General features: G+C 52.9%; 20 non-coding genes across 20 annotated transcripts; 4 read left to right on the top strand and 16 right to left on the bottom strand.

Moving 5' to 3' along the window:
• Positions 1 to 861: 861 nt before the first annotated feature.
• On the top strand, positions 862 to 932 carry TRNAG-GCC (transfer RNA glycine (anticodon GCC)). Its single transcript has one exon. It is a non-coding gene; the product is annotated as a tRNA-Gly (tRNA).
• A 71-nt stretch (positions 933 to 1,003) lies between these two features.
• Positions 1,004 to 1,075, bottom strand: TRNAW-CCA (transfer RNA tryptophan (anticodon CCA)). Its single transcript has one exon. It is a non-coding gene; the product is annotated as a tRNA-Trp (tRNA).
• A 253-nt stretch (positions 1,076 to 1,328) lies between these two features.
• On the bottom strand, positions 1,329 to 1,402 carry TRNAN-GUU (transfer RNA asparagine (anticodon GUU)). The gene has a single exon. It is a non-coding gene; the product is annotated as a tRNA-Asn (tRNA).
• Positions 1,403 to 3,249: 1,847 nt separating this feature from the next.
• TRNAW-CCA (transfer RNA tryptophan (anticodon CCA)) lies at positions 3,250 to 3,321 on the bottom strand. The gene has a single exon. It is a non-coding gene; the product is annotated as a tRNA-Trp (tRNA).
• A 2,030-nt stretch (positions 3,322 to 5,351) lies between these two features.
• TRNAG-GCC (transfer RNA glycine (anticodon GCC)) lies at positions 5,352 to 5,422 on the top strand. The gene has a single exon. It is a non-coding gene; the product is annotated as a tRNA-Gly (tRNA).
• A 71-nt stretch (positions 5,423 to 5,493) lies between these two features.
• On the bottom strand, positions 5,494 to 5,565 carry TRNAW-CCA (transfer RNA tryptophan (anticodon CCA)). Its single transcript has one exon. It is a non-coding gene; the product is annotated as a tRNA-Trp (tRNA).
• Positions 5,566 to 5,818: 253 nt separating this feature from the next.
• TRNAN-GUU (transfer RNA asparagine (anticodon GUU)) lies at positions 5,819 to 5,892 on the bottom strand. The gene has a single exon. It is a non-coding gene; the product is annotated as a tRNA-Asn (tRNA).
• A 1,847-nt stretch (positions 5,893 to 7,739) lies between these two features.
• Positions 7,740 to 7,811, bottom strand: TRNAW-CCA (transfer RNA tryptophan (anticodon CCA)). Its single transcript has one exon. It is a non-coding gene; the product is annotated as a tRNA-Trp (tRNA).
• A 253-nt stretch (positions 7,812 to 8,064) lies between these two features.
• TRNAN-GUU (transfer RNA asparagine (anticodon GUU)) lies at positions 8,065 to 8,138 on the bottom strand. Its single transcript has one exon. It is a non-coding gene; the product is annotated as a tRNA-Asn (tRNA).
• Positions 8,139 to 9,824: 1,686 nt separating this feature from the next.
• On the top strand, positions 9,825 to 9,895 carry TRNAG-GCC (transfer RNA glycine (anticodon GCC)). Its single transcript has one exon. It is a non-coding gene; the product is annotated as a tRNA-Gly (tRNA).
• A 373-nt stretch (positions 9,896 to 10,268) lies between these two features.
• TRNAN-GUU (transfer RNA asparagine (anticodon GUU)) lies at positions 10,269 to 10,342 on the bottom strand. Its single transcript has one exon. It is a non-coding gene; the product is annotated as a tRNA-Asn (tRNA).
• Positions 10,343 to 12,515: 2,173 nt separating this feature from the next.
• Positions 12,516 to 12,589, bottom strand: TRNAN-GUU (transfer RNA asparagine (anticodon GUU)). Its single transcript has one exon. It is a non-coding gene; the product is annotated as a tRNA-Asn (tRNA).
• Positions 12,590 to 14,436: 1,847 nt separating this feature from the next.
• TRNAW-CCA (transfer RNA tryptophan (anticodon CCA)) lies at positions 14,437 to 14,508 on the bottom strand. The gene has a single exon. It is a non-coding gene; the product is annotated as a tRNA-Trp (tRNA).
• A 2,172-nt stretch (positions 14,509 to 16,680) lies between these two features.
• TRNAW-CCA (transfer RNA tryptophan (anticodon CCA)) lies at positions 16,681 to 16,752 on the bottom strand. Its single transcript has one exon. It is a non-coding gene; the product is annotated as a tRNA-Trp (tRNA).
• Positions 16,753 to 18,924: 2,172 nt separating this feature from the next.
• Positions 18,925 to 18,996, bottom strand: TRNAW-CCA (transfer RNA tryptophan (anticodon CCA)). Its single transcript has one exon. It is a non-coding gene; the product is annotated as a tRNA-Trp (tRNA).
• A 253-nt stretch (positions 18,997 to 19,249) lies between these two features.
• On the bottom strand, positions 19,250 to 19,323 carry TRNAN-GUU (transfer RNA asparagine (anticodon GUU)). Its single transcript has one exon. It is a non-coding gene; the product is annotated as a tRNA-Asn (tRNA).
• A 1,686-nt stretch (positions 19,324 to 21,009) lies between these two features.
• TRNAG-GCC (transfer RNA glycine (anticodon GCC)) lies at positions 21,010 to 21,080 on the top strand. Its single transcript has one exon. It is a non-coding gene; the product is annotated as a tRNA-Gly (tRNA).
• A 373-nt stretch (positions 21,081 to 21,453) lies between these two features.
• TRNAN-GUU (transfer RNA asparagine (anticodon GUU)) lies at positions 21,454 to 21,527 on the bottom strand. The gene has a single exon. It is a non-coding gene; the product is annotated as a tRNA-Asn (tRNA).
• Positions 21,528 to 23,700: 2,173 nt separating this feature from the next.
• On the bottom strand, positions 23,701 to 23,774 carry TRNAN-GUU (transfer RNA asparagine (anticodon GUU)). Its single transcript has one exon. It is a non-coding gene; the product is annotated as a tRNA-Asn (tRNA).
• A 1,847-nt stretch (positions 23,775 to 25,621) lies between these two features.
• TRNAW-CCA (transfer RNA tryptophan (anticodon CCA)) lies at positions 25,622 to 25,693 on the bottom strand. Its single transcript has one exon. It is a non-coding gene; the product is annotated as a tRNA-Trp (tRNA).
• Positions 25,694 to 27,676: the final 1,983 nt, after the last annotated feature.

Here is a 27,676-nt window from a genome sequence, read left to right as displayed (position 1 = left end):
GTCTTTGAGCAGAGTCCCGGTCCCAGAGCTGCTGCCTTCTCTGCACTCTGGCTTGTAAGACTGCAGGCAAAGGCCCTCCCTGGCCCCTCAGCCAGATAGATACATTTACCTGCAGGGCTCAGCTTTGGTGAAAGATATTGGCGAGAGAGAGGAAAGGGGACGGCCCGTGGTGCACCCCCTATTTTGCATAGAACCACAGCCTCCTGGGAGGGCAGAGACATGAGGGTTCTCAGGGAAAGCCCTCCCAGGAGTGTTGAAGGGCAGGACGTGAAACACAGCAATCCCGGAATGGCCTGGTCTAAGATGCCTGTGCAATAGGCCTGGCCCTAGGCTTCCGGGGCTCTTCCTCGGCAGAGGCCCCAGTGGTATGAGCCCGACCAGGGCTGTGCCCGACCAGGGCTGTAGGGCGCGTTGGGAGCGCGTTAGGGATGCGAAAGAGGGCGCAGGGCGCAGAACTCTGCCCGTTTCTCCCCAGGATTTTGGGGAGGACAGGGAATCTGGCCAGGTCAGTGACTAGGCTTTCCCAGAAGGAAAGTCCAGTGACAGTGGCATGTTGTGAAACACAAGATTGCTGGTGGTCTGGAGGGTGCTTTCTGTCAGCCACTTCTCCCGGGAGCAGCCAGAGAGCAGGCTGATGTCGTGCTCTGTCAAGCACAACACTGGCCCCAAACCACTGTCCTTAGCAAAAGCAGAAACATTCATAGTTTCAGTCTCCTGCATCTGATTCCTGCCATCAGCATGTGAACGTTTGGCAGTCCAAGGCTTGCCATGCAAACTTTGTTCATAGGTGTCCCATGCGAATGCATGGGCCTCATCACTACTGTCTACGGCAGGGCTCTCTGCTCAGCCTATGTAAGTGAAGCATTGGTGGTTCAGTGGTAGAATTCTCGCCTGCCACGCGGGAGGCCCGGGTTCGATTCCCGGCCAATGCAAAGCGCCCTTCTTTTGGCTTTGCTTTAGAAGTCAGAGATATAGACTTGGTGGGCAAAAAAATGTCAAAGAGTGACCCCGACGTGATTTGAACACGCAACCTTCTGATCTGGAGTCAGACGCGCTACCGTTGCGCCACGAGGTCCCTGTGCATGCAGTTCTCAGCCCCGGATCAAGAAATGCTTCTGTGCCTTTTATTGGCCCTCAGTACGCCTGTGGTTAAAGTAGAAGGCTTGGTGGCCCGTTTCCAGTCCTATTGGTGGAAATGACTAGAGGTGAAGAGATGAGAGAAGATAGAAATGTTGAGATAGAGCATGTCACGCAGGCAAAGCGAGAGCTCTAAGAGCAAAGCCAGACAGCTGTGTTTTAATTCAGGACTTGATGTAGGCAAAAGCATACGTCCCTGGGTGGGCTTGAACCACCAACCTTTCGGTTAACAGCCGAACGCGCTAACCGATTGCGCCACAGAGACCAACCACCGCAGTGAGCTTTTGGGACTCAATATATGTTTTTACCTTTGTGCTCCTGCCTGCAGCTCTAAGGTCCTGGCATAAGACAGGTAGGCTTAGACTCCATTGTGACATGTCTTACTTCTCTTAGAAGAAGGTTCTGAGTTGCCAGGCAGCTTATCTTCTGCCGGGCACACTTTCCTTTGCAGGCTTTCAGGTTGTGAATCCAGCACTGCTTAGGTGTCCATGTCAGACATGAGCAGCTCATTGAGCCCCACTGTGTGTTTTTTGTGGAGATACAACTCTCAGACTAGAGGGAGCAGGCGGGAAGTGGGTGAGACTCACACAGGGTGGGTGGGGCAGTTAAAGGATGTTATCTAATAGTGTAATCGAGGAGTTGGGTTTTTTGTGCACTACACTTTAACCAGCGATTCTTTCTAAAAGGAAATCCCAGGGCAGTACCCGCAATGAGTGGCATCCCCACACCCGAGGTTGCATTGTGGTAGCTGTTCCCTGAGCCCATAGCCCCTGTCCCCATGTCGCCCTTTCTCCTCGTGTAACTCACCCCAGGTTCGGTGGCTCTGATACTTGCTGCTTCTGCTGCGCGATCATCCCCATGATCTGGGCCTTTGTACGAAATGTCATGTAAGATGACTTTATTCAGCACGGCGTTTGTCATTTGCTTGGTTGTCCTGTCACTGTTGGATGTTTTCTTGCGCAGACTACTGTCTAATGGTGGGAAGGCCACGAGACACGTGACTTTTCTCTTTCCTTGTTAGCATAGTTTCCTGCCACTGTCTTGGTGTGCTGCCAGCCTGTGAGACACGTGTCTTGCCCATCTCAGCTCCACTGTGGCATGTTAGATATGTCTTTGAGCAGAGTCCCGGTCCCAGAGCTGCTGCCTTCTCTGCACTCTGGCTTGTAAGACTGCAGGCAAAGGCCCTCCCTGGCCCCTCAGCCAGATAGATACATTTACCTGCAGGGCTCAGCTTTGGTGAAAGATATTGGCGAGAGAGAGGAAAGGGGACGGCCCGTGGTGCACCCCCTATTTTGCATAGAACCACAGCCTCCTGGGAGGGCAGAGACATGAGGGTTCTCAGGGAAAGCCCTCCCAGGAGTGTTGAAGGGCAGGACGTGAAACACAGCAATCCCGGAATGGCCTGGTCTAAGATGCCTGTGCAATAGGCCTGGCCCTAGGCTTCCGGGGCTCTTCCTCGGCAGAGGCCCCAGTGGTATGAGCCCGACCAGGGCTGTGCCCGACCAGGGCTGTAGGGCGCGTTGGGAGCGCGTTAGGGACGCGAAAGAGGGCGCAGGGCGCAGAACTCTGCCCGTTTCTCCCCAGGATTTTGGGGAGGACAGGGAATCTGGCCAGGTCAGTGACTAGGCTTTCCCAGAAGGAAAGTCCAGTGACAGTGGCATGTTGTGAAACACAAGATTGCTGGTGGTCTGGAGGGTGCTTTCTGTCAGCCACTTCTCCCGGGAGCAGCCAGAGAGCAGGCTGATGTCGTGCTCTGTCAAGCACAACACTGGCCCCAAACCACTGTCCTTAGCAAAAGCAGAAACATTCATAGTTTCAGTCTCCTGCATCTGATTCCTGCCATCAGCATGTGAACGTTTGGCAGTCCAAGGCTTGCCATGCAAACTTTGTTCATAGGTGTCCCATGCGAATGCATGGGCCTTATCACTACTGTCTACGGCAGGGCTCTCTGCTCAGCCTATGTAAGTGAAGCATTGGTGGTTCAGTGGTAGAATTCTCGCCTGCCACGCGGGAGGCCCGGGTTCGATTCCCAGCCAATGCAAAGCGCCCTTCTTTTGGCTTTGCTTTAGAAGTCAGAGATATAGACTTGGTGGGGAAAAAAATGTCAAAGAGTGACCCCGACGTGATTTGAACACGCAACCTTCTGATCTGGAGTCAGACGCGCTACCGTTGCGCCACGAGGTCCCTGTGCATGCAGTTCTCAGCCCCGGATCAAGAAATGCTTCTGTGCCTTTTATTGGCCCTCAGTACGCCTGTGGTTAAAGTAGAAGGCTTGGTGGCCCGTTTCCAGTCCTATTGGTGGAAATGACTAGAGGTGAAGAGATGAGAGAAGATGGAAATGTTGAGATAGAGCATGTCACGCAGGCAAAGCGAGAGCTCTAAGAGCAAAGCCAGACAGCTGTGTTTTAATTCAGGACTTGATGTAGGCAAAAGCATACGTCCCTGGGTGGGCTTGAACCACCAACCTTTCGGTTAACAGCCGAACGCGCTAACCGATTGCGCCACTGAGACCAACCACCGCAGTGAGCGTGTTGGGACTCAATATATGTTTTTACCTTTGTGCTCCTGCCTGCAGCTCTAAGGTCCTGGCATAAGACAGGTAGGCTTAGACTCCATTGTGACATGTCTTACTTCTCTTAGAAGAAGGTTCTGAGTTGCCAGGCAGCTTATCTTCTGCCGGGCACACTTTCCTTTGCAGGCTTTCAGGTTGTGAATCCAGCACTGCTTAGGTGTCCATGTCAGACATGAGCAGCTCATTGAGCCCCACTGTGTGTTTTTTGTGGAGATACAACTCTCAGACTAGAGGGAGCAGGCGGGAAGTGGGTGAGACTCACACAGGGTGGGTGGGGCAGTTAAAGGATGTTATCTAATAGTGTAATCGAGGAGTTGGGTTTTTTGTGCACTACACTTTAACCAGCGATTCTTTCTAAAAGGAAATCCCAGGGCAGTACCCGCAATGAGTGGCATCCCCACACCCGAGGTTGCATTGTGGTAGCTGTTCCCTGAGCCCCTAGCCCCTGTCCCCATGTCGCCCTTTCTCCTCGTGTAACTCACCTCAGGTTCGGTGGCTCTGATACTTGCTGCTTCTGCGCGATCATCCCCATGATCTGGGCCTTTGTACGAAATGTCATGTAAGATGACTTTATTCAGCACAGCGTTTGTCATTTGCTTGGTTGTCCTGTCACTGTTGGATGTTTTCTTGCGCAGACTACTGTCTAATGGTGGGAAGGCCACGAGACACGTGACTTTTCTCTTTCCTTGTTAGCATAGTTTCCTGCCACTGTCTTGTTGTGCTGCCTGCCTGTGAGACACGTGTCTTGCCCATCTCAGCTCCACTGTGGCATGTTAGATATGTCTTTGAGCAGAGTCCCGGTCCCAGAGCTGCTGCCTTCTCTGCACTCTGGCTTGTAAGACTGCAGGCAAAGGCCCTCCCTGGCCCCTCAGCCAGATAGATACATTTACCTGCAGGGCTCAGCTTTGGTGAAAGATATTGGCGAGAGAGAGGAAAGGGGACGGCCCGTGGTGCACCCCCTATTTTGCATAGAACCACAGCCTCCTGGGAGGGCAGAGACATGAGGGTTCTCAGGGAAAGCCCTCCCAGGAGTGTTGAAGGGCAGGACGTGAAACACAGCAATCCCGGAATGGCCTGGTCTAAGATGCCTGTGCAATAGGCCTGGCCCTAGGCTTCCGGGGCTCTTCCTCGGCAGAGGCCCCAGTGGTATGAGCCCGACCAGGGCTGTGCCCGACCAGGGCTGTAGGGCGCGTTGGGAGCGCGTTAGGGATGCGAAAGAGGGCGCAGGGCGCAGAACTCTGCCCGTTTCTCCCCAGGATTTTGGGGAGGACAGGGAATCTGGCCAGGTCAGTGACTAGGCTTTCCCAGAAGGAAAGTCCAGTGACAGTGGCATGTTGTGAAACACAAGATTGCTGGTGGTCTGGAGGGTGCTTTCTGTCAGCCACTTCTCCCGGGAGCAGCCAGAGAGCAGGCTGATGTCGTGCTCTGTCAAGCACAACACTGGCCCCAAACCACTGTCCTTAGCAAAAGCAGAAACATTCATAGTTTCAGTCTCCTGCATCTGATTCCTGCCATCAGCATGTGAACGTTTGGCAGTCCAATGCTTGCCATGCAAACTTTGTTCATAGGTGTCCCATGCGAATGCATGGGCCTCATCACTACTGTCTACGGCAGGGCTCTCTGCTCAGCCTATGTAAGTGAAGCATTGGTGGTTCAGTGGTAGAATTCTCGCCTGCCACGCGGGAGGCCCGGGTTCGATTCCCGGCCAATGCAAAGCGCCCTTCTTTTGGCTTTGCTTTAGAAGTCAGAGATATAGACTTGGTGGGCAAAAAAATGTCAAAGAGTGACCCCGACGTGATTTGAACACGCAACCTTCTGATCTGGAGTCAGACGCGCTACCGTTGCGCCACGAGGTCCCTGTGCATGCAGTTTTCAGCCCCGGATCAAGAAATGCTTCTGTGCCTTTTATTGGCCCTCAGTACGCCTGTGGTTAAAGTAGAAGGCTTGGTGGCCCGTTTCCAGTCCTATTGGTGGAAATGACTAGAGGTGAAGAGATGAGAGAAGATAGAAATGTTGAGATAGAGCATGTCACGCAGGCAAAGCGAGAGCTCTAAGAGCAAAGCCAGACAGCTGTGTTTTAATTCAGGACTTGATGTAGGCAAAAGCATACGTCCCTGGGTGGGCTTGAACCACCAACCTTTCGGTTAACAGCCGAACGCGCTAACCGATTGCGCCACAGAGACCAACCACCGCAGTGAGCTTTTGGGACTCAATATATGTTTTTACCTTTGTGCTCCTGCCTGCAGCTCTAAGGTCCTGGCATAAGACAGGTAGGCTTAGACTCCATTGTGACATGTCTTACTTCTCTTAGAAGAAGGTTCTGAGTTGCCAGGCAGCTTATCTTCTGCCGGGCACACTTTCCTTTGCAGGCTTTCAGGTTGTGAATCCAGCACTGCTTAGGTGTCCATGTCAGACATGAGCAGCTCATTGAGCCCCACTGTGTGTTTTTTGTGGAGATACAACTCTCAGACTAGAGGGAGCAGGCGGGAAGTGGGTGAGACTCACACAGGGTGGGTGGGGCAGTTAAAGGATGTTATCTAATAGTGTAATCGAGGAGTTGGGTTTTTTGTGCACTACACTTTAACCAGCGATTCTTTCTAAAAGGAAATCCCAGGGCAGTACCCGCAATGAGTGGCATCCCCACACCCGAGGTTGCATTGTGGTAGCTGTTCCCTGAGCCCATAGCCCCTGTCCCCATGTCGCCCTTTCTACTCGTGTAACTCACCCCAGGTTCGGTGGCTCTGATACTTGCTGCTTCTGCTGCGCGATCATCCCCATGATCTGGGCCTTTGTACGAAATGTCATGTAAGATGACTTTATTCAGCACGGCGTTTGTCATTTGCTTGGTTGTCCTGTCACTGTTGGATGTTTTCTTGCGCAGACTACTGTCTAATGGTGGGAAGGCCACGAGACACGTGACTTTTCTCTTTCCTTGTTAGCATAGTTTCCTGCCACTGTCTTGGTGTGCTGCCAGCCTGTGAGACACGTGTCTTGCCCATCTCAGCTCCACTGTGGCATGTTAGATATGTCTTTGAGCAGAGTCCCGGTCCCAGAGCTGCTGCCTTCTCTGCACTCTGGCTTGTAAGACTGCAGGCAAAGGCCCTCCCTGGCCCCTCAGCCAGATAGATACATTTACCTGCAGGGCTCAGCTTTGGTGAAAGATATTGGCGAGAGAGAGGAAAGGGGACGGCCCGTGGTGCACCCCCTATTTTGCATAGAACCACAGCCTCCTGGGAGGGCAGAGACATGAGGGTTCTCAGGGAAAGCCCTCCCAGGAGTGTTGAAGGGCAGGACGTGAAACACAGCAATCCCGGAATGGCCTGGTCTAAGATGCCTGTGCAATAGGCCTGGCCCTAGGCTTCCGGGGCTCTTCCTCGGCAGAGGCCCCAGTGGTATGAGCCCGACCAGGGCTGTGCCCGACCAGGGCTGTAGGGCGCGTTGGGAGCGCGTTAGGGACGCGAAAGAGGGCGCAGGGCGCAGAACTCTGCCCGTTTCTCCCCAGGATTTTGGGGAGGACAGGGAATCTGGCCAGGTCAGTGACTAGGCTTTCCCAGAAGGAAAGTCCAGTGACAGTGGCATGTTGTGAAACACAAGATTGCTGGTGGTCTGGAGGGTGCTTTCTGTCAGCCACTTCTCCCGGGAGCAGCCAGAGAGCAGGCTGATGTCGTGCTCTGTCAAGCACAACACTGGCCCCAAACCACTGTCCTTAGCAAAAGCAGAAACATTCATAGTTTCAGTCTCCTGCATCTGATTCCTGCCATCAGCATGTGAACGTTTGGCAGTCCAAGGCTTGCCATGCAAACTTTGTTCATAGGTGTCCCATGCGAATGCATGGGCCTTATCACTACTGTCTACGGCAGGGCTCTCTGCTCAGCCTATGTAAGTGAAGCATTGGTGGTTCAGTGGTAGAATTCTCGCCTGCCACGCGGGAGGCCCGGGTTCGATTCCCAGCCAATGCAAAGCGCCCTTCTTTTGGCTTTGCTTTAGAAGTCAGAGATATAGACTTGGTGGGGAAAAAAATGTCAAAGAGTGACCCCGACGTGATTTGAACACGCAACCTTCTGATCTGGAGTCAGACGCGCTACCGTTGCGCCACGAGGTCCCTGTGCATGCAGTTCTCAGCCCCGGATCAAGAAATGCTTCTGTGCCTTTTATTGGCCCTCAGTACGCCTGTGGTTAAAGTAGAAGGCTTGGTGGCCCGTTTCCAGTCCTATTGGTGGAAATGACTAGAGGTGAAGAGATGAGAGAAGATGGAAATGTTGAGATAGAGCATGTCACGCAGGCAAAGCGAGAGCTCTAAGAGCAAAGCCAGACAGCTGTGTTTTAATTCAGGACTTGATGTAGGCAAAAGCATACGTCCCTGGGTGGGCTTGAACCACCAACCTTTCGGTTAACAGCCGAACGCGCTAACCGATTGCGCCACAGAGACCAACCACCGCAGTGAGCGTGTTGGGACTCAATATATGTTTTTACCTTTGTGCTCCTGCCTGCAGCTCTAAGGTCCTGGCATAAGACAGGTAGGTTTGACTCCATTGTGACATGTCTTACTTCTCTTAGAAGAAGGTTCTGAGTTGCCAGGCAGCTTATCTTCTGCCGGGCACACTTTCCTTTGCAGGCTTTCAGGTTGTGAATCCAGCACTGCTTAGGTGTCCATGTCAGACATGAGCAGCTCATTGAGCCCCACTGTGTGTTTTTTGTGGAGATACAACTCTCAGACTAGAGGGAGCAGGCGGGAAGTGGGTGAGACTCACACAGGGTGGGTGGGGCAGTTAAAGGATGTTATCTAATAGTGTAATCGAGGAGTTGGGTTTTTTGTGCACTACACTTTAACCAGCGATTCTTTCTAAAAGGAAATCCCAGGGCAGTACCCGCAATGAGTGGCATCCCCACACCCGAGGTTGCATTGTGGTAGCTGTTCCCTGAGCCCCTAGCCCCTGTCCCCATGTCGCCCTTTCTCCTCGTGTAACTCACCTCAGGTTCGGTGGCTCTGATACTTGCTGCTTCTGCGCGATCATCCCCATGATCTGGGCCTTTGTACGAAATGTCATGTAAGATGACTTTATTCAGCACAGCGTTTGTCATTTGCTTGGTTGTCCTGTCACTGTTGGATGTTTTCTTGCGCAGACTACTGTCTAATGGTGGGAAGGCCACGAGACACGTGACTTTTCTCTTTCCTTGTTAGCATAGTTTCCTGCCACTGTCTTGTTGTGCTGCCTGCCTGTGAGACACGTGTCTTGCCCATCTCAGCTCCACTGTGGCATGTTAGATATGTCTTTGAGCAGAGTCCCGGTCCCAGAGCTGCTGCCTTCTCTGCACTCTGGCTTGTAAGACTGCAGGCAAAGGCCCTCCCTGGCCCCTCAGCCAGATAGATACATTTACCTGCAGGGCTCAGCTTTGGTGAAAGATATTGGCGAGAGAGAGGAAAGGGGACGGCCCGTGGTGCACCCCCTATTTTGCATAGAACCACAGCCTCCTGGGAGGGCAGAGACATGAGGGTTCTCAGGGAAAGCCCTCCCAGGAGTGTTGAAGGGCAGGACGTGAAACACAGCAATCCCGGAATGGCCTGGTCTAAGATGCCTGTGCAATAGGCCTGGCCCTAGGCTTCCGGGGCTCTTCCTCGGCAGAGGCCCCAGTGGTATGAGCCCGACCAGGGCTGTAGGGCGCGTTGGGAGCGCGTTAGGGACGCGAAAGAGGGCGCAGGGCGCAGAACTCTGCCCGTTTCTCCCCAGGATTTTGGGGAGGACAGGGAATCTGGCCAGGTCAGTGACTAGGCTTTCCCAGAAGGAAAGTCCAGTGACAGTGGCATGTTGTGAAACACAAGATTGCTGGTGGTCTGGAGGGTGCTTTCTGTCAGCCACTTCTCCCGGGAGCAGCCAGAGAGCAGGCTGATGTCATGCTCTGTCAAGCACAACACTGGCCCCAAACCACTGTCCTTAGCAAAAGCAGAAACATTCATAGTTTCAGTCTCCTGCATCTGATTCCTGCCATCAGCATGTGAACGTTTGGCAGTCCAAGGCTTGCCATGCAAACTTTGTTCATAGGTGTCCCATGCGAATGCATGGGCCTCATCACTACTGTCTACGGCAGGGCTCTCTGCTCAGCCTATGTAAGTGAAGCATTGGTGGTTCAGTGGTAGAATTCTCGCCTGCCACGCGGGAGGCCCGGGTTCGATTCCCGGCCAATGCAAAGCGCCCTTCTTTTGGCTTTGCTTTAGGGCAAAAAAATGTCAAAGAGTGACCCCGACGTGATTTGAACACGCAACTTTCTGATCTGGAGTCAGACGCGCTACCGTTGCGCCACGAGGTCCCTGTGCATGCAGTTCTCAGCCCCGGATCAAGAAATGCTTCTGTGCCTTTTATTGGCCCTCAGTACGCCTGTGGTTAAAGTAGAAGGCTTGGTGGCCCGTTTCCAGTCCTATTGGTGGAAATGACTAGAGGTGAAGAGATGAGAGAAGATGGAAATGTTGAGATAGAGCATGTCACGCAGGCAAAGCGAGAGCTCTAAGAGCAAAGCCAGACAGCTGTGTTTTAATTCAGGACTTGATGTAGGCAAAAGCATACGTCCCTGGGTGGGCTTGAACCACCAACCTTTCGGTTAACAGCCGAACGCGCTAACCGATTGCGCCACAGAGACCAACCACCGCAGTGAGCGTGTTGGGACTCAATATATGTTTTTACCTTTGTGCTCCTGCCTGCAGCTCTAAGGTCCTGGCATAAGACAGGTAGGCTTAGACTCCATTGTGACATGTCTTACTTCTCTTAGAAGAAGGTTCTGAGTTGCCAGGCAGCTTATCTTCTGCCGGGCACACTTTCCTTTGCAGGCTTTCAGGTTGTGAATCCAGCACTGCTTAGGTGTCCATGTCAGACATGAGCAGCTCATTGAGCCCCACTGTGTGTTTTTTGTGGAGATACAACTCTCAGACTAGAGGGAGCAGGCGGGAAGTGGGTGAGACTCACACAGGGTGGGTGGGGCAGTTAAAGGATGTTATCTAATAGTGTAATCGAGGAGTTGGGTTTTTTGTGCACTACACTTTAACCAGCGATTCTTTCTAAAAGGAAATCCCAGAGCAGTACCCGCAATGAGTGGCATCCCCACACCCGAGGTTGCATTGTGGTAGCTGTTCCCTGAGCCCATAGCCCCTGTCCCCATGTCACCCTTTCTCCTCGTGTAACTCACCCCAGGTTCGGTGGCTCTGATACTTGCTGCTTCTGCTGCGCGATCATCCCCATGATCTGGGCCTTTGTACGAAATGTCATGTAAGATGACTTTATTCAGCACAGCGTTTGTCATTTGCTTGGTTGTCCTGTCACTGTTGGATGTTTTCTTGCGCAGACTACTGTCTAATGGTGGGAAGGCCACGAGACACGTGACTTTTCTCTTTCCTTGTTAGCATAGTTTCCTGCCACTGTCTTGGTGTGCTGCCAGCCTGTGAGACACGTGTCTTGCCCATCTCAGCTCCACTGTGGCATGTTAGATATGTCTTTGAGCAGAGTCCCGGTCCCAGAGCTGCTGCCTTCTCTGCACTCTGGCTTGTAAGACTGCAGGCAAAGGCCCTCCCTGGCCCCTCAGCCAGATAGATACATTTACCTGCAGGGCTCAGCTTTGGTGAAAGATATTGGCGAGAGAGAGGAAAGGGGACGGCCCGTGGTGCACCCCCTATTTTGCATAGAACCACAGCCTCCTGGGAGGGCAGAGACATGAGGGTTCTCAGGGAAAGCCCTCCCAGGAGTGTTGAAGGGCAGGACGTGAAACACAGCAATCCCGGAATGGCCTGGTCTAAGATGCCTGTGCAATAGGCCTGGCCCTAGGCTTCCGGGGCTCTTCCTCGGCAGAGGCCCCAGTGGTATGAGCCCGACCAGGGCTGTGCCCGACCAGGGCTGTAGGGCGCGTTGGGAGCGCGTTAGGGATGCGAAAGAGGGCGCAGGGCGCAGAACTCTGCCCGTTTCTCCCCAGGATTTTGGGGAGGACAGGGAATCTGGCCAGGTCAGTGACTAGGCTTTCCCAGAAGGAAAGTCCAGTGACAGTGGCATGTTGTGAAACACAAGATTGCTGGTGGTCTGGAGGGTGCTTTCTGTCAGCCACTTCTCCCGGGAGCAGCCAGAGAGCAGGCTGATGTCGTGCTCTGTCAAGCACAACACTGGCCCCAAACCACTGTCCTTAGCAAAAGCAGAAACATTCATAGTTTCAGTCTCCTGCATCTGATTCCTGCCATCAGCATGTGAACGTTTGGCAGTCCAAGGCTTGCCATGCAAACTTTGTTCATAGGTGTCCCATGCGAATGCATGGGCCTCATCACTACTGTCTACGGCAGGGCTCTCTGCTCAGCCTATGTAAGTGAAGCATTGGTGGTTCAGTGGTAGAATTCTCGCCTGCCACGCGGGAGGCCCGGGTTCGATTCCCGGCCATTGCAAAGCGCCCTTCTTTTGGCTTTGCTTTAGAAGTCAGAGATATAGACTTGGTGGGCAAAAAAATGTCAAAGAGTGACCCCGACGTGATTTGAACACGCAACTTTCTGATCTGGAGTCAGACGCGCTACCGTTGCGCCACGAGGTCCCTGTGCATGCAGTTCTCAGCCCCGGATCAAGAAATGCTTCTGTGCCTTTTATTGGCCCTCAGTACGCCTGTGGTTAAAGTAGAAGGCTTGGTGGCCCGTTTCCAGTCCTATTGGTGGAAATGACTAGAGGTGAAGAGATGAGAGAAGATAGAAATGTTGAGATAGAGCATGTCACGCAGGCAAAGCGAGAGCTCTAAGAGCAAAGCCAGACAGCTGTGTTTTAATTCAGGACTTGATGTAGGCAAAAGCATACGTCCCTGGGTGGGCTTGAACCACCAACCTTTCGGTTAACAGCCGAACGCGCTAACCGATTGCGCCACAGAGACCAACCACCGCAGTGAGCTTTTGGGACTCAATATATGTTTTTACCTTTGTGCTCCTGCCTGCAGCTCTAAGGTCCTGGCATAAGACAGGTAGGCTTAGACTCCATTGTGACATGTCTTACTTCTCTTAGAAGAAGGTTCTGAGTTGCCAGGCAGCTTATCTTCTGCCGGGCACACTTTCCTTTGCAGGCTTTCAGGTTGTGAATCCAGCACTGCTTAGGTGTCCATGTCAGACATGAGCAGCTCATTGAGCCCCACTGTGTGTTTTTTGTGGAGATACAACTCTCAGACTAGAGGGAGCAGGCGGGAAGTGGGTGAGACTCACACAGGGTGGGTGGGGCAGTTAAAGGATGTTATCTAATAGTGTAATCGAGGAGTTGGGTTTTTTGTGCACTACACTTTAACCAGCGATTCTTTCTAAAAGGAAATCCCAGGGCAGTACCCGCAATGAGTGGCATCCCCACACCCGAGGTTGCATTGTGGTAGCTGTTCCCTGAGCCCATAGCCCCTGTCCCCATGTCGCCCTTTCTCCTCGTGTAACTCACCCCAGGTTCGGTGGCTCTGATACTTGCTGCTTCTGCTGCGCGATCATCCCCATGATCTGGGCCTTTGTACGAAATGTCATGTAAGATGACTTTATTCAGCACGGCGTTTGTCATTTGCTTGGTTGTCCTGTCACTGTTGGATGTTTTCTTGCGCAGACTACTGTCTAATGGTGGGAAGGCCACGAGACACGTGACTTTTCTCTTTCCTTGTTAGCATAGTTTCCTGCCACTGTCTTGGTGTGCTGCCAGCCTGTGAGACACGTGTCTTGCCCATCTCAGCTCCACTGTGGCATGTTAGATATGTCTTTGAGCAGAGTCCCGGTCCCAGAGCTGCTGCCTTCTCTGCACTCTGGCTTGTAAGACTGCAGGCAAAGGCCCTCCCTGGCCCCTCAGCCAGATAGATACATTTACCTGCAGGGCTCAGCTTTGGTGAAAGATATTGGCGAGAGAGAGGAAAGGGGACGGCCCGTGGTGCACCCCCTATTTTGCATAGAACCACAGCCTCCTGGGAGGGCAGAGACATGAGGGTTCTCAGGGAAAGCCCTCCCAGGAGTGTTGAAGGGCAGGACGTGAAACACAGCAATCCCGGAATGGCCTGGTCTAAGATGCCTGTGCAATAGGCCTGGCCCTAGGCTTCCGGGGCTCTTCCTCGGCAGAGGCCCCAGTGGTATGAGCCCGACCAGGGCTGTGCCCGACCAGGGCTGTAGGGCGCGTTGGGAGCGCGTTAGGGACGCGAAAGAGGGCGCAGGGCGCAGAACTCTGCCCGTTTCTCCCCAGGATTTTGGGGAGGACAGGGAATCTGGCCAGGTCAGTGACTAGGCTTTCCCAGAAGGAAAGTCCAGTGACAGTGGCATGTTGTGAAACACAAGATTGCTGGTGGTCTGGAGGGTGCTTTCTGTCAGCCACTTCTCCCGGGAGCAGCCAGAGAGCAGGCTGATGTCGTGCTCTGTCAAGCACAACACTGGCCCCAAACCACTGTCCTTAGCAAAAGCAGAAACATTCATAGTTTCAGTCTCCTGCATCTGATTCCTGCCATCAGCATGTGAACGTTTGGCAGTCCAAGGCTTGCCATGCAAACTTTGTTCATAGGTGTCCCATGCGAATGCATGGGCCTTATCACTACTGTCTACGGCAGGGCTCTCTGCTCAGCCTATGTAAGTGAAGCATTGGTGGTTCAGTGGTAGAATTCTCGCCTGCCACGCGGGAGGCCCGGGTTCGATTCCCAGCCAATGCAAAGCGCCCTTCTTTTGGCTTTGCTTTAGAAGTCAGAGATATAGACTTGGTGGGGAAAAAAATGTCAAACAGTGACCCCGACGTGATTTGAACACGCAACCTTCTGATCTGGAGTCAGACGCGCTACCGTTGCGCCACGAGGTCCCTGTGCATGCAGTTCTCAGCCCCGGATCAAGAAATGCTTCTGTGCCTTTTATTGGCCCTCAGTACGCCTGTGGTTAAAGTAGAAGGCTTGGTGGCCCGTTTCCAGTCCTATTGGTGGAAATGACTAGAGGTGAAGAGATAAGAGAAGATGGAAATGTTGAGATAGAGCATGTCACGCAGGCAAAGCGAGAGCTCTAAGAGCAAAGCCAGACAGCTGTGTTTTAATTCAGGACTTGATGTAGGCAAAAGCATACGTCCCTGGGTGGGCTTGAACCACCAACCTTTCGGTTAACAGCCGAACGCGCTAACCGATTGCGCCACTGAGACCAACCACAGCAGTGAGCGTGTAGGGACTCAATATATGTTTTTACCTTTGTGCTCCTGCCTGCAGCTCTAAGGTCCTGGCATAAGACAGGTAGGCTTAGACTCCATTGTGACATGTCTTACTTCTCTTAGAAGAAGGTTCTGAGTTGCCAGGCAGCTTATCTTCTGCCGGGCACACTTTCCTTTGCAGGCTTTCAGGTTGTGAATCCAGCACTGCTTAGGTGTCCATGTCAGACATGAGCAGCTCATTGAGCCCCACTGTGTGTTTTTTGTGGAGATACAACTCTCAGACTAGAGGGAGCAGGCGGGAAGTGGGTGAGACTCACACAGGGTGGGTGGGGCAGTTAAAGGATGTTATCTAATAGTGTAATCGAGGAGTTGGGTTTTTTGTGCACTACACTTTAACCAGCGATTCTTTCTAAAAGGAAATCCCAGGGCAGTACCTGCAATGAGTGGCATCCCCACACCCGAGGTTGCATTGTGGTAGCTGTTCCCTGAGCCCCTAGCCCCTGTCCCCATGTCGCCCTTTCTCCTCGTGTAACTCACCTCAGGTTCGGTGGCTCTGATACTTGCTGCTTCTGCGCGATCATCCCCATGATCTGGGCCTTTGTACGAAATGTCATGTAAGATGACTTTATTCAGCACAGCGTTTGTCATTTGCTTGGTTGTCCTGTCACTGTTGGATGTTTTCTTGCGCAGACTACTGTCTAATGGTGGGAAGGCCACGAGACACGTGACTTTTCTCTTTCCTTGTTAGCATAGTTTCCTGCCACTGTCTTGTTGTGCTGCCTGCCTGTGAGACACGTGTCTTGCCCATCTCAGCTCCACTGTGGCATGTTAGATATGTCTTTGAGCAGAGTCCCGGTCCCAGAGCTGCTGCCTTCTCTGCACTCTGGCTTGTAAGACTGCAGGCAAAGGCCCTCCCTGGCCCCTCAGCCAGATAGATACATTTACCTGCAGGGCTCAGCTTTGGTGAAAGATATTGGCGAGAGAGAGGAAAGGGGACGGCCCGTGGTGCACCCCCTATTTTGCATAGAACCACAGCCTCCTGGGAGGGCAGAGACATGAGGGTTCTCAGGGAAAGCCCTCCCAGGAGTGTTGAAGGGCAGGACGTGAAACACAGCAATCCCGGAATGGCCTGGTCTAAGATGCCTGTGCAATAGGCCTGGCCCTAGGCTTCCGGGGCTCTTCCTCGGCAGAGGCCCCAGTGGTATGAGCCCGACCAGGGCTGTGCCCGACCAGGGCTGTAGGGCGCGTTGGGAGCGCGTTAGGGACGCGAAAGAGGGCGCAGGGCGCAGAACTCTGCCCGTTTCTCCCCAGGATTTTGGGGAGGACAGGGAATCTGGCCAGGTCAGTGACTAGGCTTTCCCAGAAGGAAAGTCCAGTGACAGTGGCATGTTGTGAAACACAAGATTGCTGGTGGTCTGGAGGGTGCTTTCTGTCAGCCACTTCTCCCGGGAGCAGCCAGAGAGCAGGCTGATGTCGTGCTCTGTCAAGCACAACACTGGCCCCAAACCACTGTCCTTAGCAAAAGCAGAAACATTCATAGTTTCAGTCTCCTGCATCTGATTCCTGCCATCAGCATGTGAACGTTTGGCAGTCCAAGGCTTGCCATGCAAACTTTGTTCATAGGTGTCCCATGCGAATGCATGGGCCTTATCACTACTGTCTACGGCAGGGCTCTCTGCTCAGCCTATGTAAGTGAAGCATTGGTGGTTCAGTGGTAGAATTCTCGCCTGCCACGCGGGAGGCCCGGGTTCGATTCCCAGCCAATGCAAAGCGCCCTTCTTTTGGCTTTGCTTTAGAAGTCAGAGATATAGACTTGGTGGGGAAAAAAATGTCAAAGAGTGACCCCGACGTGATTTGAACACGCAACCTTCTGATCTGGAGTCAGACGCGCTACCGTTGCGCCACGAGGTCCCTGTGCATGCAGTTCTCAGCCCCGGATCAAGAAATGCTTCTGTGCCTTTTATTGGCCCTCAGTACGCCTGTGGTTAAAGTAGAAGGCTTGGTGGCCCGTTTCCAGTCCTATTGGTGGAAATGACTAGAGGTGAAGAGATGAGAGAAGATGGAAATGTTGAGATAGAGCATGTCACGCAGGCAAAGCGAGAGCTCTAAGAGCAAAGCCAGACAGCTGTGTTTTAATTCAGGACTTGATGTAGGCAAAAGCATACGTCCCTGGGTGGGCTTGAACCACCAACCTTTCGGTTAACAGCCGAACGCGCTAACCGATTGCGCCACTGAGACCAACCACCGCAGTGAGCGTGTTGGGACTCAATATATGTTTTTACCTTTGTGCTCCTGCCTGCAGCTCTAAGGTCCTGGCATAAGACAGGTAGGCTTAGACTCCATTGTGACATGTCTTACTTCTCTTAGAAGAAGGTTCTGAGTTGCCAGGCAGCTTATCTTCTGCCGGGCACACTTTCCTTTGCAGGCTTTCAGGTTGTGAATCCAGCACTGCTTAGGTGTCCATGTCAGACATGAGCAGCTCATTGAGCCCCACTGTGTGTTTTTTGTGGAGATACAACTCTCAGACTAGAGGGAGCAGGCGGGAAGTGGGTGAGACTCACACAGGGTGGGTGGGGCAGTTAAAGGATGTTATCTAATAGTGTAATCGAGGAGTTGGGTTTTTTGTGCACTACACTTTAACCAGCGATTCTTTCTAAAAGGAAATCCCAGGGCAGTACCCGCAATGAGTGGCATCCCCACACCCGAGGTTGCATTGTGGTAGCTGTTCCCTGAGCCCCTAGCCCCTGTCCCCATGTCGCCCTTTCTCCTCGTGTAACTCACCTCAGGTTCGGTGGCTCTGATACTTGCTGCTTCTGCGCGATCATCCCCATGATCTGGGCCTTTGTACGAAATGTCATGTAAGATGACTTTATTCAGCACAGCGTTTGTCATTTGCTTGGTTGTCCTGTCACTGTTGGATGTTTTCTTGCGCAGACTACTGTCTAATGGTGGGAAGGCCACGAGACACGTGACTTTTCTCTTTCCTTGTTAGCATAGTTTCCTGCCACTGTCTTGTTGTGCTGCCTGCCTGTGAGACACGTGTCTTGCCCATCTCAGCTCCACTGTGGCATGTTAGATATGTCTTTGAGCAGAGTCCCGGTCCCAGAGCTGCTGCCTTCTCTGCACTCTGGCTTGTAAGACTGCAGGCAAAGGCCCTCCCTGGCCCCTCAGCCAGATAGATACATTTACCTGCAGGGCTCAGCTTTGGTGAAAGATATTGGCGAGAGAGAGGAAAGGGGACGGCCCGTGGTGCACCCCCTATTTTGCATAGAACCACAGCCTCCTGGGAGGGCAGAGACATGAGGGTTCTCAGGGAAAGCCCTCCCAGGAGTGTTGAAGGGCAGGACGTGAAACACAGCAATCCCGGAATGGCCTGGTCTAAGATGCCTGTGCAATAGGCCTGGCCCTAGGCTTCCGGGGCTCTTCCTCGGCAGAGGCCCCAGTGGTATGAGCCCGACCAGGGCTGTGCCCGACCAGGGCTGTAGGGCGCGTTGGGAGCGCGTTAGGGATGCGAAAGAGGGCGCAGGGCGCAGAACTCTGCCCGTTTCTCCCCAGGATTTTGGGGAGGACAGGGAATCTGGCCAGGTCAGTGACTAGGCTTTCCCAGAAGGAAAGTCCAGTGACAGTGGCATGTTGTGAAACACAAGATTGCTGGTGGTCTGGAGGGTGCTTTCTGTCAGCCACTTCTCCCGGGAGCAGCCAGAGAGCAGGCTGATGTCGTGCTCTGTCAAGCACAACACTGGCCCCAAACCACTGTCCTTAGCAAAAGCAGAAACATTCATAGTTTCAGTCTCCTGCATCTGATTCCTGCCATCAGCATGTGAACGTTTGGCAGTCCAAGGCTTGCCATGCAAACTTTGTTCATAGGTGTCCCATGCGAATGCATGGGCCTTATCACTACTGTCTACGGCAGGGCTCTCTGCTCAGCCTATGTAAGTGAAGCATTGGTGGTTCAGTGGTAGAATTCTCGCCTGCCACGCGGGAGGCCCGGGTTCGATTCCCAGCCAATGCAAAGCGCCCTTCTTTTGGCTTTGCTTTAGAAGTCAGAGATATAGACTTGGTGGGGAAAAAAATGTCAAAGAGTGACCCCGACGTGATTTGAACACGCAACCTTCTGATCTGGAGTCAGACGCGCTACCGTTGCGCCACGAGGTCCCTGTGCATGCAGTTCTCAGCCCCGGATCAAGAAATGCTTCTGTGCCTTTTATTGGCCCTCAGTACGCCTGTGGTTAAAGTAGAAGGCTTGGTGGCCCGTTTCCAGTCCTATTGGTGGAAATGACTAGAGGTGAAGAGATGAGAGAAGATGGAAATGTTGAGATAGAGCATGTCACGCAGGCAAAGCGAGAGCTCTAAGAGCAAAGCCAGACAGCTGTGTTTTAATTCAGGACTTGATGTAGGCAAAAGCATACGTCCCTGGGTGGGCTTGAACCACCAACCTTTCGGTTAACAGCCGAACGCGCTAACCGATTGCGCCACAGAGACCAACCACCGCAGTGAGCGTGTTGGGACTCAATATATGTTTTTACCTTTGTGCTCCTGCCTGCAGCTCTAAGGTCCTGGCATAAGACAGGTAGGTTTGACTCCATTGTGACATGTCTTACTTCTCTTAGAAGAAGGTTCTGAGTTGCCAGGCAGCTTATCTTCTGCCGGGCACACTTTCCTTTGCAGGCTTTCAGGTTGTGAATCCAGCACTGCTTAGGTGTCCATGTCAGACATGAGCAGCTCATTGAGCCCCACTGTGTGTTTTTTGTGGAGATACAACTCTCAGACTAGAGGGAGCAGGCGGGAAGTGGGTGAGACTCACACAGGGTGGGTGGGGCAGTTAAAGGATGTTATCTAATAGTGTAATCGAGGAGTTGGGTTTTTTGTGCACTACACTTTAACCAGCGATTCTTTCTAAAAGGAAATCCCAGGGCAGTACCCGCAATGAGTGGCATCCCCACACCCGAGGTTGCATTGTGGTAGCTGTTCCCTGAGCCCCTAGCCCCTGTCCCCATGTCGCCCTTTCTCCTCGTGTAACTCACCTCAGGTTCGGTGGCTCTGATACTTGCTGCTTCTGCGCGATCATCCCCATGATCTGGGCCTTTGTACGAAATGTCATGTAAGATGACTTTATTCAGCACAGCGTTTGTCATTTGCTTGGTTGTCCTGTCACTGTTGGATGTTTTCTTGCGCAGACTACTGTCTAATGGTGGGAAGGCCACGAGACACGTGACTTTTCTCTTTCCTTGTTAGCATAGTTTCCTGCCACTGTCTTGTTGTGCTGCCTGCCTGTGAGACACGTGTCTTGCCCATCTCAGCTCCACTGTGGCATGTTAGATATGTCTTTGAGCAGAGTCCCGGTCCCAGAGCTGCTGCCTTCTCTGCACTCTGGCTTGTAAGACTGCAGGCAAAGGCCCTCCCTGGCCCCTCAGCCAGATAGATACATTTACCTGCAGGGCTCAGCTTTGGTGAAAGATATTGGCGAGAGAGAGGAAAGGGGACGGCCCGTGGTGCACCCCCTATTTTGCATAGAACCACAGCCTCCTGGGAGGGCAGAGACATGAGGGTTCTCAGGGAAAGCCCTCCCAGGAGTGTTGAAGGGCAGGACGTGAAACACAGCAATCCCGGAATGGCCTGGTCTAAGATGCCTGTGCAATAGGCCTGGCCCTAGGCTTCCGGGGCTCTTCCTCGGCAGAGGCCCCAGTGGTATGAGCCCGACCAGGGCTGTAGGGCGCGTTGGGAGCGCGTTAGGGACGCGAAAGAGGGCGCAGGGCGCAGAACTCTGCCCGTTTCTCCCCAGGATTTTGGGGAGGACAGGGAATCTGGCCAGGTCAGTGACTAGGCTTTCCCAGAAGGAAAGTCCAGTGACAGTGGCATGTTGTGAAACACAAGATTGCTGGTGGTCTGGAGGGTGCTTTCTGTCAGCCACTTCTCCCGGGAGCAGCCAGAGAGCAGGCTGATGTCATGCTCTGTCAAGCACAACACTGGCCCCAAACCACTGTCCTTAGCAAAAGCAGAAACATTCATAGTTTCAGTCTCCTGCATCTGATTCCTGCCATCAGCATGTGAACGTTTGGCAGTCCAAGGCTTGCCATGCAAACTTTGTTCATAGGTGTCCCATGCGAATGCATGGGCCTCATCACTACTGTCTACGGCAGGGCTCTCTGCTCAGCCTATGTAAGTGAAGCATTGGTGGTTCAGTGGTAGAATTCTCGCCTGCCACGCGGGAGGCCCGGGTTCGATTCCCGGCCAATGCAAAGCGCCCTTCTTTTGGCTTTGCTTTAGGGCAAAAAAATGTCAAAGAGTGACCCCGACGTGATTTGAACACGCAACTTTCTGATCTGGAGTCAGACGCGCTACCGTTGCGCCACGAGGTCCCTGTGCATGCAGTTCTCAGCCCCGGATCAAGAAATGCTTCTGTGCCTTTTATTGGCCCTCAGTACGCCTGTGGTTAAAGTAGAAGGCTTGGTGGCCCGTTTCCAGTCCTATTGGTGGAAATGACTAGAGGTGAAGAGATGAGAGAAGATGGAAATGTTGAGATAGAGCATGTCACGCAGGCAAAGCGAGAGCTCTAAGAGCAAAGCCAGACAGCTGTGTTTTAATTCAGGACTTGATGTAGGCAAAAGCATACGTCCCTGGGTGGGCTTGAACCACCAACCTTTCGGTTAACAGCCGAACGCGCTAACCGATTGCGCCACAGAGACCAACCACCGCAGTGAGCGTGTTGGGACTCAATATATGTTTTTACCTTTGTGCTCCTGCCTGCAGCTCTAAGGTCCTGGCATAAGACAGGTAGGCTTAGACTCCATTGTGACATGTCTTACTTCTCTTAGAAGAAGGTTCTGAGTTGCCAGGCAGCTTATCTTCTGCCGGGCACACTTTCCTTTGCAGGCTTTCAGGTTGTGAATCCAGCACTGCTTAGGTGTCCATGTCAGACATGAGCAGCTCATTGAGCCCCACTGTGTGTTTTTTGTGGAGATACAACTCTCAGACTAGAGGGAGCAGGCGGGAAGTGGGTGAGACTCACACAGGGTGGGTGGGGCAGTTAAAGGATGTTATCTAATAGTGTAATCGAGGAGTTGGGTTTTTTGTGCACTACACTTTAACCAGCGATTCTTTCTAAAAGGAAATCCCAGAGCAGTACCCGCAATGAGTGGCATCCCCACACCCGAGGTTGCATTGTGGTAGCTGTTCCCTGAGCCCATAGCCCCTGTCCCCATGTCACCCTTTCTCCTCGTGTAACTCACCCCAGGTTCGGTGGCTCTGATACTTGCTGCTTCTGCTGCGCGATCATCCCCATGATCTGGGCCTTTGTACGAAATGTCATGTAAGATGACTTTATTCAGCACAGCGTTTGTCATTTGCTTGGTTGTCCTGTCACTGTTGGATGTTTTCTTGCGCAGACTACTGTCTAATGGTGGGAAGGCCACGAGACACGTGACTTTTCTCTTTCCTTGTTAGCATAGTTTCCTGCCACTGTCTTGGTGTGCTGCCAGCCTGTGAGACACGTGTCTTGCCCATCTCAGCTCCACTGTGGCATGTTAGATATGTCTTTGAGCAGAGTCCCGGTCCCAGAGCTGCTGCCTTCTCTGCACTCTGGCTTGTAAGACTGCAGGCAAAGGCCCTCCCTGGCCCCTCAGCCAGATAGATACATTTACCTGCAGGGCTCAGCTTTGGTGAAAGATATTGGCGAGAGAGAGGAAAGGGGACGGCCCGTGGTGCACCCCCTATTTTGCATAGAACCACAGCCTCCTGGGAGGGCAGAGACATGAGGGTTCTCAGGGAAAGCCCTCCCAGGAGTGTTGAAGGGCAGGACGTGAAACACAGCAATCCCGGAATGGCCTGGTCTAAGATGCCTGTGCAATAGGCCTGGCCCTAGGCTTCCGGGGCTCTTCCTCGGCAGAGGCCCCAGTGGTATGAGCCCGACCAGGGCTGTGCCCGACCAGGGCTGTAGGGCGCGTTGGGAGCGCGTTAGGGATGCGAAAGAGGGCGCAGGGCGCAGAACTCTGCCCGTTTCTCCCCAGGATTTTGGGGAGGACAGGGAATCTGGCCAGGTCAGTGACTAGGCTTTCCCAGAAGGAAAGTCCAGTGACAGTGGCATGTTGTGAAACACAAGATTGCTGGTGGTCTGGAGGGTGCTTTCTGTCAGCCACTTCTCCCGGGAGCAGCCAGAGAGCAGGCTGATGTCGTGCTCTGTCAAGCACAACACTGGCCCCAAACCACTGTCCTTAGCAAAAGCAGAAACATTCATAGTTTCAGTCTCCTGCATCTGATTCCTGCCATCAGCATGTGAACGTTTGGCAGTCCAAGGCTTGCCATGCAAACTTTGTTCATAGGTGTCCCATGCGAATGCATGGGCCTCATCACTACTGTCTACGGCAGGGCTCTCTGCTCAGCCTATGTAAGTGAAGCATTGGTGGTTCAGTGGTAGAATTCTCGCCTGCCACGCGGGAGGCCCGGGTTCGATTCCCGGCCATTGCAAAGCGCCCTTCTTTTGGCTTTGCTTTAGAAGTCAGAGATATAGACTTGGTGGGCAAAAAAATGTCAAAGAGTGACCCCGACGTGATTTGAACACGCAACTTTCTGATCTGGAGTCAGACGCGCTACCGTTGCGCCACGAGGTCCCTGTGCATGCAGTTCTCAGCCCCGGATCAAGAAATGCTTCTGTGCCTTTTATTGGCCCTCAGTACGCCTGTGGTTAAAGTAGAAGGCTTGGTGGCCCGTTTCCAGTCCTATTGGTGGAAATGACTAGAGGTGAAGAGATGAGAGAAGATAGAAATGTTGAGATAGAGCATGTCACGCAGGCAAAGCGAGAGCTCTAAGAGCAAAGCCAGACAGCTGTGTTTTAATTCAGGACTTGATGTAGGCAAAAGCATACGTCCCTGGGTGGGCTTGAACCACCAACCTTTCGGTTAACAGCCGAACGCGCTAACCGATTGCGCCACAGAGACCAACCACCGCAGTGAGCTTTTGGGACTCAATATATGTTTTTACCTTTGTGCTCCTGCCTGCAGCTCTAAGGTCCTGGCATAAGACAGGTAGGCTTAGACTCCATTGTGACATGTCTTACTTCTCTTAGAAGAAGGTTCTGAGTTGCCAGGCAGCTTATCTTCTGCCGGGCACACTTTCCTTTGCAGGCTTTCAGGTTGTGAATCCAGCACTGCTTAGGTGTCCATGTCAGACATGAGCAGCTCATTGAGCCCCACTGTGTGTTTTTTGTGGAGATACAACTCTCAGACTAGAGGGAGCAGGCGGGAAGTGGGTGAGACTCACACAGGGTGGGTGGGGCAGTTAAAGGATGTTATCTAATAGTGTAATCGAGGAGTTGGGTTTTTTGTGCACTACACTTTAACCAGCGATTCTTTCTAAAAGGAAATCCCAGGGCAGTACCCGCAATGAGTGGCATCCCCACACCCGAGGTTGCATTGTGGTAGCTGTTCCCTGAGCCCATAGCCCCTGTCCCCATGTCGCCCTTTCTCCTCGTGTAACTCACCCCAGGTTCGGTGGCTCTGATACTTGCTGCTTCTGCTGCGCGATCATCCCCATGATCTGGGCCTTTGTACGAAATGTCATGTAAGATGACTTTATTCAGCACGGCGTTTGTCATTTGCTTGGTTGTCCTGTCACTGTTGGATGTTTTCTTGCGCAGACTACTGTCTAATGGTGGGAAGGCCACGAGACACGTGACTTTTCTCTTTCCTTGTTAGCATAGTTTCCTGCCACTGTCTTGGTGTGCTGCCAGCCTGTGAGACACGTGTCTTGCCCATCTCAGCTCCACTGTGGCATGTTAGATATGTCTTTGAGCAGAGTCCCGGTCCCAGAGCTGCTGCCTTCTCTGCACTCTGGCTTGTAAGACTGCAGGCAAAGGCCCTCCCTGGCCCCTCAGCCAGATAGATACATTTACCTGCAGGGCTCAGCTTTGGTGAAAGATATTGGCGAGAGAGAGGAAAGGGGACGGCCCGTGGTGCACCCCCTATTTTGCATAGAACCACAGCCTCCTGGGAGGGCAGAGACATGAGGGTTCTCAGGGAAAGCCCTCCCAGGAGTGTTGAAGGGCAGGACGTGAAACACAGCAATCCCGGAATGGCCTGGTCTAAGATGCCTGTGCAATAGGCCTGGCCCTAGGCTTCCGGGGCTCTTCCTCGGCAGAGGCCCCAGTGGTATGAGCCCGACCAGGGCTGTGCCCGACCAGGGCTGTAGGGCGCGTTGGGAGCGCGTTAGGGACGCGAAAGAGGGCGCAGGGCGCAGAACTCTGCCCGTTTCTCCCCAGGATTTTGGGGAGGACAGGGAATCTGGCCAGGTCAGTGACTAGGCTTTCCCAGAAGGAAAGTCCAGTGACAGTGGCATGTTGTGAAACACAAGATTGCTGGTGGTCTGGAGGGTGCTTTCTGTCAGCCACTTCTCCCGGGAGCAGCCAGAGAGCAGGCTGATGTCGTGCTCTGTCAAGCACAACACTGGCCCCAAACCACTGTCCTTAGCAAAAGCAGAAACATTCATAGTTTCAGTCTCCTGCATCTGATTCCTGCCATCAGCATGTGAACGTTTGGCAGTCCAAGGCTTGCCATGCAAACTTTGTTCATAGGTGTCCCATGCGAATGCATGGGCCTTATCACTACTGTCTACGGCAGGGCTCTCTGCTCAGCCTATGTAAGTGAAGCATTGGTGGTTCAGTGGTAGAATTCTCGCCTGCCACGCGGGAGGCCCGGGTTCGATTCCCAGCCAATGCAAAGCGCCCTTCTTTTGGCTTTGCTTTAGAAGTCAGAGATATAGACTTGGTGGGGAAAAAAATGTCAAACAGTGACCCCGACGTGATTTGAACACGCAACCTTCTGATCTGGAGTCAGACGCGCTACCGTTGCGCCACGAGGTCCCTGTGCATGCAGTTCTCAGCCCCGGATCAAGAAATGCTTCTGTGCCTTTTATTGGCCCTCAGTACGCCTGTGGTTAAAGTAGAAGGCTTGGTGGCCCGTTTCCAGTCCTATTGGTGGAAATGACTAGAGGTGAAGAGATAAGAGAAGATGGAAATGTTGAGATAGAGCATGTCACGCAGGCAAAGCGAGAGCTCTAAGAGCAAAGCCAGACAGCTGTGTTTTAATTCAGGACTTGATGTAGGCAAAAGCATACGTCCCTGGGTGGGCTTGAACCACCAACCTTTCGGTTAACAGCCGAACGCGCTAACCGATTGCGCCACTGAGACCAACCACAGCAGTGAGCGTGTAGGGACTCAATATATGTTTTTACCTTTGTGCTCCTGCCTGCAGCTCTAAGGTCCTGGCATAAGACAGGTAGGCTTAGACTCCATTGTGACATGTCTTACTTCTCTTAGAAGAAGGTTCTGAGTTGCCAGGCAGCTTATCTTCTGCCGGGCACACTTTCCTTTGCAGGCTTTCAGGTTGTGAATCCAGCACTGCTTAGGTGTCCATGTCAGACATGAGCAGCTCATTGAGCCCCACTGTGTGTTTTTTGTGGAGATACAACTCTCAGACTAGAGGGAGCAGGCGGGAAGTGGGTGAGACTCACACAGGGTGGGTGGGGCAGTTAAAGGATGTTATCTAATAGTGTAATCGAGGAGTTGGGTTTTTTGTGCACTACACTTTAACCAGCGATTCTTTCTAAAAGGAAATCCCAGGGCAGTACCTGCAATGAGTGGCATCCCCACACCCGAGGTTGCATTGTGGTAGCTGTTCCCTGAGCCCCTAGCCCCTGTCCCCATGTCGCCCTTTCTCCTCGTGTAACTCACCTCAGGTTCGGTGGCTCTGATACTTGCTGCTTCTGCGCGATCATCCCCATGATCTGGGCCTTTGTACGAAATGTCATGTAAGATGACTTTATTCAGCACAGCGTTTGTCATTTGCTTGGTTGTCCTGTCACTGTTGGATGTTTTCTTGCGCAGACTACTGTCTAATGGTGGGAAGGCCACGAGACACGTGACTTTTCTCTTTCCTTGTTAGCATAGTTTCCTGCCACTGTCTTGTTGTGCTGCCTGCCTGTGAGACACGTGTCTTGCCCATCTCAGCTCCACTGTGGCATGTTAGATATGTCTTTGAGCAGAGTCCCGGTCCCAGAGCTGCTGCCTTCTCTGCACTCTGGCTTGTAAGACTGCAGGCAAAGGCCCTCCCTGGCCCCTCAGCCAGATAGATACATTTACCTGCAGGGCTCAGCTTTGGTGAAAGATATTGGCGAGAGAGAGGAAAGGGGACGGCCCGTGGTGCACCCCCTATTTTGCATAGAACCACAGCCTCCTGGGAGGGCAGAGACATGAGGGTTCTCAGGGAAAGCCCTCCCAGGAGTGTTGAAGGGCAGGACGTGAAACACAGCAATCCCGGAATGGCCTGGTCTAAGATGCCTGTGCAATAGGCCTGGCCCTAGGCTTCCGGGGCTCTTCCTCGGCAGAGGCCCCAGTGGTATGAGCCCGACCAGGGCTGTGCCCGACCAGGGCTGTAGGGCGCGTTGGGAGCGCGTTAGGGACGCGAAAGAGGGCGCAGGGCGCAGAACTCTGCCCGTTTCTCCCCAGGATTTTGGGGAGGACAGGGAATCTGGCCAGGTCAGTGACTAGGCTTTCCCAGAAGGAAAGTCCAGTGACAGTGGCATGTTGTGAAACACAAGATTGCTGGTGGTCTGGAGGGTGCTTTCTGTCAGCCACTTCTCCCGGGAGCAGCCAGAGAGCAGGCTGATGTCGTGCTCTGTCAAGCACAACACTGGCCCCAAACCACTGTCCTTAGCAAAAGCAGAAACATTCATAGTTTCAGTCTCCTGCATCTGATTCCTGCCATCAGCATGTGAACGTTTGGCAGTCCAAGGCTTGCCATGCAAACTTTGTTCATAGGTGTCCCATGCGAATGCATGGGCCTTA

This window comes from Pleurodeles waltl, chromosome 4_1 (genome assembly GCF_031143425.1).
Source record: "Pleurodeles waltl isolate 20211129_DDA chromosome 4_1, aPleWal1.hap1.20221129, whole genome shotgun sequence".
Classification (NCBI taxonomy): domain Eukaryota; kingdom Metazoa; phylum Chordata; class Amphibia; order Caudata; family Salamandridae; genus Pleurodeles; species Pleurodeles waltl.
Note: the sequence above shows the minus strand (reverse complement) of the source record. Positions and strands in the feature narration are given on the sequence as shown.